Genomic DNA, 10,959 nt, shown 5'->3' on the forward strand with positions numbered 1-10,959 from the left:
TGTTTCGGTTGTGTCTTATTCTTAGGATAAGCAAAGAAAACCCATTCTAGAAGACCGGGGTAGTGCCTCCCCCAGTTAGTAAGTAGGTAAAGATACTGCTCCTAGGTTAGGTTAGGTGGGGAACCTTAGGTTAGGTGGTGGTCGTGTGTGCGTTTCCCTTTTAAAATGTGTGTTTTCTGTCACAACTTTTGGATTTTTGAAAGATCTAAAATTTGAAAAAATATTGATATTTGCTGAGTATTTGCCTCAGTACAGTTCAAAGAACATATAAATATACCAGAAACATTTCTTATTTATTTAATATGAATATTGTGCTATAAGAAATATTTACCAATATTTTAATTACTGACCAGGTCCGTTCCATCCAACTACAGAAGATCCGATCTAGGTATTTATCAACTACGTAAAAGAGTATTTATTGGAAATTAGGAAAAAAAATAAATAAATAAAAGCTTAAAGAACATAGATAAAAGAAACGCCGTGAAAGATGTTGAAAGTCATTATTCAGAAAAAGGAATGAGAATGAAACTCAAGAGAAAAGAAGAAAGCCTTTTAGGACTCCCATTAACTTCACCATTACCTCATAATTGATGGTCGTTCTTGGAAGGAGGCTTATCAGTGTGAGTGTGTGGATAATGGGGATAATGGAGTGGATGAATTGGTGTGGATATGACTGTACATCATTCTAAGGGTTTAGTTACTATTGCACAACGGGAAGAAGGAAATATGTAATCACATTTTATCATAAATGATTTATAAATCTTACAAAGCTTATATCATGTTCAATAATCTCCCTGCACATTTGATATGAAGAAGAAAGTATTTCTTGTAAATAATGTAAAAAAGGAAGCTAAGATGATGCAATGGTAGTTTTGAAGTATGCCTCCTAATATTAAATTAATATTATTATTATTATTATTATTATTATTATTATTATTATTATTATTACTTGCTAAGCTACAACCCTAGTTAGAAAAGCAGAATGCTATACGCCTTGGGGCTGCAATTGGGAAAATAGCCCTGTGAGGAAAGGAAATGAACTCTAACCCAAGACAGTGGAAGACCATAATACAAAGGCTATGGCACTATCCAAGACTGGAGAACAATGGTTTGATTTTGGAGTGTCCTTCTTGTAGAAGAGCTGCTTACCATAGCTAAAGTGTCTCTTCTCTCTAATACCACAAAAGAGAATATTCTTCACAAATGTTTATGTTCAATATTGATTTCACAGTTCATAAAACTTCACCTTTGTTATTATTAACTAAGTTTACAGGTAATTCGAATGAATTGTGTTTTAACTGATTTCCCGAAAGAGAGTCTATACACATTTGTGCACATGCATGTATATTGTAGTCTATAGTCATATATATATATATATATATATATATATATATATATATATATATATATATATATATATGTATGTATGTATATACACTCACACCATTGTATTAACTTTGTAAACTAATGAAGTAAACTCTCATTATCTTGTAGTGTTTAGTTATTGGGCAGAGAGTGGTGTGGTGTCGTAACTCGAGACCAAAACAAATACCTTCACACTAGAGTAGACACTTGAATATTGTGTGGTCTTTGACAACTATCATTGCTCTCTCTCTCTCTCTCTCTCTCTCTCTCTCTCTCTCTCTCTCTCTCTCTCTCTCTCTCTCTCTCTCTCTGATATACACACATATGCGTGTATATATATATATATATATATATATATATATATATATATATATATATATATATTTATAGATATAGATATAGATATATATATACATATATATATATATATATATATATATATATATATATATATATATATATATATATATATATATATACACATACACACACACCCCGTACAGTATGTGTGTATTATCTGTGGGTGTGTGTGTGTTCATCTGCACCTTTGTCTTTACCTCTTTTTTGAAAAGATATTATAGATTCGTTAATGTTAAATCCCATTTCGTTAAGGTAATAACTACTGTAAGAAAGTTACCATTATTCCTATTTGTAATAACTACTGTAAGATAGTTCTCGTTATTTCTGTTTTTATTATTTAGTCAGTGAAAGATTTTACAGTTCTACCGCACGATCAGATACACAATGACCCATAAGTCATGGAGAGATTCGTCCAGATAGGTAAACCCCGTTTGCAAGAAGACAACAGAAGTATCTTTGGAACAATAGATCTCATTTCGAGGGACAAAAGACCCAGCCAACAAAAAGCTGGAATGGTTCCCGAAAGGATTCCCATATCTGAGATAACAGCAGTTCTGGATGAGTAGGGAAAGACAAGCTAAAATTACGTGTGTATTTTATTTTATCAATTGTTATTTATTGCGTTCGACATAAATTTAACATTGAATTTTGGATCATTATTAGATGTGGGAAGATGATGGAATAATGTAGATTTTATTTAGTTTTTACGATTATTGTTACTGATTATTATTATTATTATTATTATTATTATTATTATTATTATTATTATTATTATTATTATTATTATTAATGTTTATTGGGCTTTGTTGGAAGACAGCGGAAACTAGGGATTTTCCCCATTAGTTTCTTGATTGAGTATTTGTGAAATTGTAAATTTGCATATTCATGCATCTTATAGAGAAATCAAGTTTATATATCATTTTCTTCTAGTGTACGCAACCCTTCAAAAATTGCTGCTAAATATTTAGATATTTAGATATGTACAAAGACCCATACGTATCTCCCTCTCACTTGCACAATATTTTTTTTTTATCCATTTTCAATTTACTCTATAATGACAAGTTATTATTTTGAATGATCGCTTCATTTCTGGCGAATATTTTTTCTACTTTTTGTTTATGTAACTGAAAGACTTGAAAAGTTGCTAACGCTTTTTTAATTTGTTTTGGAAATCTTATCCAAGCAACATACTTGTGTATGTTTGTTCATACGTATACTCCAATGCGAACGTGTGTTTAAAGTTACTGTGCAAACAGGTTAAAGGGAGATGAAACTATAATGTAGTAGATCATGTTTTTCAAAAACAAAAGCACCATTAAGCTACTTATTGAAAGAAAAATCCTTTGAATTTAAACAAAGAATTAAATCGAAAGAAATATTTTACCATTATATAAATTGTCAGGTAAAGATAGAAAGTTCCGCTTTATTTCTCACCTTGTCATGACGTTGAAAACGATTTCTCATTGCTTGACGACTCGAAAGATAAACTCTGTAATTACATACACTCCAAGATCCAGGTCTTATCTTGATGAGAGAAATGCTCATTAGCAGTACGTCGTTATAGTTAGATTATGAATAGACGGCCAAAAACCGAGAAAGGTTTTGCACGTGATTAAGACATAGTCAGTGACGTTCATTTAAAGTCTAAAATACCACTGCCACTATTATATATTGTAATATAGCTGTTTTTTTTTTCTCATTACAACAGACGCGTTGTTTTTCAAATGATATTGCATATACAGGAAATTTCGTGATTAATTTATCCTGTTGATTTTATTTTGCGCTTCGTTTTCCTTCTCTACTCTTGTCACTTCCTCAATTTCCCCAGCTACCCACCTTCCCTCTTGGCTCTATGTACAGTAAATTAGATCCCGAGTATTTGAAATTCACTACCAGCTTCAAACTTAGGCCTCTTCTTTTATAATTTCCCCTTTATAACCAAGAGCAAGTGTATATATATATATATATATATATATATATATATATATATATATATATATATATATATATATAGTTTTTTCCGGTGATGCTCATCGGTATTGCCACATATATAACTCGGCCTCTCCCCATCCCTCTGAAACTTCCGTGTTGTAGTTAGTAAAGGGTGGTGTTGGGAATGGTTGTGTCTCTGCTCATATCTGTCTAATTATAATAGTCGTAATTTTCACGGGTCGCGTACACTAGTGTCTAATAAATATTATATCCCCCTCCAGCTAGCTGGACACCATATACTCAGGTTTACTCATGGCCTTCATACCAGCCCATCCAAGAGATTCCTGCCACTTTATCCTTTTCTGGAATTCTCCTCCAGACTCTGTCTCAACCAAGTTATCATCTCCATATTACAATTCAAATAGATTTCGTTCGTAATCCCTTCAATCAGTAAACACATACAACACAATTAAAAAGGGACCAAGTGCCTATTCTAGATTTATGTGAAATATAACTTCAAATATTTGTTTTGGCATAGACTGATCTAACTGCTTGGCTCTAAGAATTGCAGAAAATGTATATTAGGATTCATATCTTTCAGCATCTTTTCATGCAAGTCTTATTATTAAGATATTATTGACTAAACTCTTCCCTTCTAGGCAATCGTAATGCCCTTCACAAATCTTCACAATGGCTTGTAATCGTTTATGACGTACTAGTAGGTAGTAGGTTGACACCAGCCACCTGTTGAGATACTACCGCTAGAGATTTATGGGGTCTTATGAATGGCCAGACAGTACTACATTGGATCCTTCTTTCTGGTTACGGTTCATTTTCCTTTTGCCTACATACACAAACCGAATAGTGTGGCCTATTCTTTACATATTCTCATCTATCCTCATACACCTGACAACACTTAGATTACCAAACCATTCTTTTTCACACAAGCGGTTACTGCACTGTAATCGTTCAGGGGCCCTTTTCCTCTTGGTAAGGGTAGAAGGGACTCCTTAGCTATGGTAAGCAGTTCTTCTAGGAGAAGGACACTTCAAAGTCAAGCCATTGTTCTCTAGTCTTGGGTAGTGCCATAGCCTTTGTACCATGGTCTTCCACTGTCTTGGGTTAGAGTTATTATTATTATTATTGCTTGCTAAGCTACAACCTTAGTTGGAAAAGGAGGATGCTATAAACCCAGGGCTCCAACAGGGAAAATAGCCTAGTGAGGAAAGGAAACAAAGAAAAATAAAATTTTTGAGAAGAGTAACAACATTTAAATCAATATCTCCTACATAAACTATAAAAACTTCAACAAAACATGGAGAAAGAGAAAGATGACAGGACAGCGTGCCCGAGTGTACCCTCAAGCAATAGAACTCCAACCCAAGGCAGTGGAAGACCATTGTACAGAGGCTATGGCACTACCCAAGATTAGAGAACAATGGTTTGATTTCGGAGTATCCTTCTCCTAGAAGAGCTGCTTACCATAGCTAAAGAGTCTCTTCTACCCTTAACAAGAGGATAGCAGCCAGTGAACAACCACAGTGCAGTAACCCCTTGAAAGAAAAAGAATTGTTTGGTAATTTCAGTGTTGTCAGGTGTATGAGGACAGAGGAGAATCTGTAAAGAATAGGCCAGACTATTCGGTGTATGTGTAGGCAAAGGGAAAGTGAACCGTAACCAGAGAGAAGGACCAAATGTAATACTGTCTGGCCAGTCAAAGGACCCCATCACTCTCTAGTGGTAGTATCTCAACGGGTGGCTGGTGCCCTAGCCAACCTACTACTCTCTTGTTTAAGGGTACACTCGGTCACACTATTCTATCTTATTTCTCTACCGCTTGTTTTGTTAAAGTTTTAATAGTTTATATGGGAGATATTTATTTTAATGTTACTGTTTTTAATATTTTATTTTTCCCGGTTTCCTTCCCCCAGTGGGCTATTTTCCCTGTTGGAGCCCCTGGGCTTATAGCATGCTGCTTTTCCAACTGCGGTTGTAGCTTAGCAAGTAATAATAATAATAATGATAATACTAGTGTATGCGACCCGTCAAAATGATTGCTAAATGCTTAGATAAAAATAAACACAGTTTCCTAAGGATTTTGAAGTTATCTTCCGGTTGAGGAGTTTTATTGTTATATTCATATTTCAGAATATATCTGGTCATATCTTTGCTGTTTCGAAATGATGGTTTAGTCTATTTCTGGAGAATACTAACATGTGAAATCTATTCTTCTTTTGAGTTATTTTATATTCGTTCTTATATATCCTTTTTAAATTTCCACATGATTTAATCCTACTCTTTGTATAGGGTTGCTCATGAATGTATTGGCAAGAGACAGGACAATATTCGAGAGACTTATACATATGATCAGTGCCCAAGCCCCTTCTCCTTCAAGCTAGGACCAGACTGGTCTAGGTCCAGGCAATGGCTTCTGATGACTCATCAGGTAGACTTATAGACTCTCTCAACCCCCCATCCAGTGCTCACAAGGAGGCTGAGGGTGCAGACACTGATAGAAGCTTTGCAGTTTGAGTGGGTCAAGAACTCCCGTCCGACAGATTGCTAAGTAAGGAAAGTTTCCAATTGGAGCTCTATACATGAATGAAATGTGTGCAACTCCCTTTGAGTATTAGAATAGGAATGCATGATCATCTGTCCATCAATTGCATTGAATTTTGGTTTGATGTAATGGAAAAGGATGTAATGTTTTTGGGTTGGGGGGAGGGTGTCACAGAGAGCTTTATGATTGGTCATGTTAGGGTTTCCCTTTGGTCGTCCTAATTTTGTATATTTTAATTTAAACAATTTATTTCTTATAATGGAATTTCAGGAATATTTATTGCTAAACAAATTTTTGCCTTTTGGTTTGGTAGCATTAAGAAAACTTGAATGAAATTTCTATCTATATTGTTGTTCACTTACTTTTTAGAAGACCCAACTTTACATTTGTTTAGAGTATTTTATAGCTTTGTAAGCCAGGAACAGGGGAGGGGACTATTTTCGATTTATGTTTTGAATGCTTCATATTTCCATTTTAGAATGCACCAACGAAGTTGAATTACAGTAAGCGATCTCAATAAACAAGAACGCCTAAACAATAAAAGCAACAGAGTCGAAGAGCGAGCTATTGTTATTGAGGTCCAAAGTATTCTTTCCAAAAGATAATGGGTATTCAAGTCATGAATAGTCGTACATAATATGGAGTAGAATTTTTTCTCAGACGCATTCATTGTTGGCGAAGGATTCACTTTGAGATTGCTTTCAAGAGGAGACGGATATGATGGAAGAAAAGTGCCATTTTCTCATACAACTTTATCTCATACAATAGCACTGCTGTTTATATTACATTAATAAAAGGTATTTTCTCTTATCTAACAAGTTTGACTTGTCGTGGAGAGCTAACACAGTTAAGCCTTGCGTTATATTTAATACTAGTATACGCAGCCCGTCAAAAATTACTGCTAAATATTTAAATAGTTATGCTCGCACGCAGATTTCATAACTATAACCCGCTGGTTCGGCAATTTGTAGGATATAGTGGTTTCCGAGTGTACTTCTCGGGGTAGCCCCTCTCACCAGGGTATTACTACTACTTTCCAGCCACTATCACTCACGAAAGAAATATATATATATATATATATATATATATATATATATATATATATATATATATATATATATATATATATATTATCAGTATATGTGTGTGTGTTTATAGCCAGACACTTGCTCTTTATTGAATAAGTGAGGATTTGTATTTGATCTGCAAATTGTTCAGACTGTGATCCTACAGTAAGTCCAGCCTTTTCCCTCCTTGAACCGTACAGCCAGGGAATAAATTATGAAAGTAACTACATGAAACACTCTCATTTTGGCTTTCATTTGAACCTTGATCGTTTATTGATAGAAGTTAAATTGTTCTGTAATCCGAACATTGGAATAGTCTTATTTTTTAAACTAACATAAATGCATGGCCATGTTTTATGTTACAACATATTTCAGTCAAATTTGAGTTTGATTCCTCAATTTCCTTTAGTCTTGCAGGATATCTTTTTACACAGTCATCCACTTGCAACAAATAAAAAGACATTTCCTTTCATCCACTCGAGGCTGCTTCCTGTTTGATTAGTTTCCCGGATGTGTTGAACCTGGTTTGCTATTTACATTTTCTTGTGGCTTCTGTCGTCAGATCTCATTCCCCGTCGGTCTTATTCCAACTAAATCCAGAATATTACGGTTGTGATTTGATGTTGCGTATTTCACATATGATTACGTGGCATTATCCTCAGTTAATGCTGAAGTCATCCGGAATGCTTGTGTCAAAAATTGGGTTTCATATTTAGGCTTCTTATCGAGAAGCGCTTTTTTTTAACATACCTAAATTAAATGAGAGAGAGAGAGAGAGAGAGAGAGAGAGAGAGAGAGAGAGAGAGAGAGAGAGAGAGAGAGAGAGAGAGAGAGAACATGCAGTAATCCTAATTCTAATATAGCATATCTTTTTCACCAATCCTTAAAAATATTAAGAATTGATGTTGAAAATGAATTTTTGCTAGAAAGATTATTTTTTTTTAAGTACAGGGTCTGATAAAGTAGTTTTATACACTGTGGAATATTATGGAGTGTAATTTAAGTAATGTAATCTTCAAACGATGCAAGTTGTTACTGAAAGATTTTATTTACGGTTGTATTATTCAATAAAGGTTTCGTCTTTAATATTCGCTATCACTTATTAGCTTCTTTTTCTGTGCGTTGTTCATCGGTTATGGAATAGATATCGATTCACTTTTGGAAGACGATTGATGTGAAATTTTTCCTCACCACGCTGGCCAATGCAGATTTTAGTCTGATCCCTCTTAGAAATTCAATCTAGTATGGGTGACTTTGACTAATATAGCTTCGACGATCATATATATATATATATATATATATATATATATATATATATATATATATATATATATATAATATATATGCACACACACACATATACAGCATAAATATCTTAGTATATTTCTAATAAAAAAATAGAACAGATCGTAAAGAAATAACCTTAACAATTTGTGAAGTAAAAGTTGATGATGATGATGATGGAGCAGCAAGAAAACGATGTTCAGATAGAGAGGGAAAATATTATTTAACCATTCTCTCATATCCCTGAAGAGTGAGAAGACTTTCTAGAAGTTATAAGAATAAACATTTCAAGCAAATAATAAGGAGAATTTTATACAATATTTTGAGTCATTAGACATTAATATATTTATTAATAGTTTTAATAAAATGTTTTACTTTTTTATAAAAATAATATTGATTATATTTATCAATATTTACTTCTATAGATTAAAATCTACTGACGAAATTAAATGTTCAAAGTAGGGAAGGAAGTCTTGTATCAATCACTTCCGAGAGGATTTCTTCCGAAGTTCCAAAGGAAATCTTGAAGAACTCATCCAGAGACTTTAGGCGGAATTAGAGGAATGTAAAGAAAGAAAAGATTTTGAACTTGATACAATTAAATATTCATTAAAATTACAATTGGGAATCATTTCGAGAAATATTTTTGTTTTTTTATTTTAAAAGTAATTCTAGTTCCAAAAATAAGCGTATAAAAATTCAATGATGTCTAATTTCATATAAATTTACATAATAATATCCGAAATTTTCAGTTGAAAAAATTATTCTGACTGGAACGTTCCAAATTCCTCTCCGTCTCAGTGTTCGCTTAGACTCGGTGCTGTGAACAACTCCTCTGGATTATAATCATCGTAACCTACCGAAAATTTCATAGTGATTCCCGTAGAGTTCAACCATGTCCGTTACCATTCTTGGTAATTGGGCATGGTCTCTCTATGGAGAGGTGCGCCATTGCAAGTCCCTTTATCATGGGGAATGCAACTGTACCCAATGCAACCAGTACAAACACAGAAGAATTGAGCTATTTACCTTGCCTGGAATCACCTCTGAACATATTCAAGACCGCTCAGCTCCCTACCACAACATCAGATGTAATTGCAATTCTTGTAATATTGCATCCCAAATGATCCTTGCATATTATCAACAACAGAGCGAACGTGTTTCTGCATCTAATTACGACTCTGATTCTGAAGAAGAGTGCCCTGAACAATCTTCAACAGCTCCCATGGATTCCTCATCATTTATGTCACCTTCACAGACAGCACCTGTTGCAGCCTACCTTCCTTCTCCAGCACCGTCCTCCTCCACTGCCATGGAGGTAGTGCCTCAGGGGGCACAACCATCGAACTGCAACTGGATGTCTGTTCTTGGAGATGCACTACAGCATGCTTTGGTCAATTATATCCAAAATTCACCTGCTACCAAGGAAGCCTATGCTGAGTTTATCAACCGGCCACCTACCCAGGAAGTCATTGCTGAAGTTGTCAGCCCTCCACCTACACAAGAAGACGTTGCTGAAGTTGTCAGCCCTCCACCTACACAAGAAGACATTGCTGAAGTTGTCAGCTTTTCACCTACCCAGGAAGACATTGCTGAAGTTGTCAGCTCTCCACTTACCCAGGAAGACATTACTGAAGCTGTCAGCTCTCCACCTACCCAGGAAAACATTGCTGAAGTCGTCAGCTCTCTACCTACCCAGCAAGAATCTCAGTTACCTCTTCCAAAGTTTAGACTCTCAAACAACTCCACATCCTATGCAGCAGTTACTGCCATGGCTGTCAAACCTGGCATTAAACTCTCAGCTAGACCAAATCGTAAGGGTGACTTAATCATCACTCCCAAAGATTTGCAAACCGCCAAGCACCTTCAAGAAGTCCCAGATCTTACTCTTCTAGACCCTGCCTTAAATAGAAGAAAGGCAATCATTTCAAGATATCCTACTACTATGCCAATCTCCATTGTTACATCCTGCAGCAATATAGAAACAGCTGCCCGCTGCACAAATCGTGAAAACGTCCCCGTCAGGAGGCTTTTAGCCACCTTCATAGGTCCTGTGCCTTCATCACTGGATCTTGGAGTATGGGGGACGTTTCCAATTCAAGAGTACACACCTGAGCCTCTTCGCTGCTACCACTGTCAACGCTACGGCCATCACAAGGAGGACTGTAAAAGCCCTGCTTTCTGTGGTGTTTGTAGCCAACGCCACAACACTGAAATATGTATCCAGGCCCACAAGAATGGACAAGAAACTCGCCCAAAGTGCCGAAATTGTTCCAAACCACATCATGCCTGGAACAAGCGGTGCCCTGAACGCCTTAGGAGAATTGCCGCAATGAAGGGCTCCAGTTCTCCTAAAAACAACAAACCAGTTTCACCTCAAAAACCTAAGGG

This window comes from Palaemon carinicauda, chromosome 3 (assembly GCF_036898095.1).
Source record: "Palaemon carinicauda isolate YSFRI2023 chromosome 3, ASM3689809v2, whole genome shotgun sequence".
In the NCBI taxonomy this organism is placed as follows: domain Eukaryota; kingdom Metazoa; phylum Arthropoda; class Malacostraca; order Decapoda; family Palaemonidae; genus Palaemon; species Palaemon carinicauda.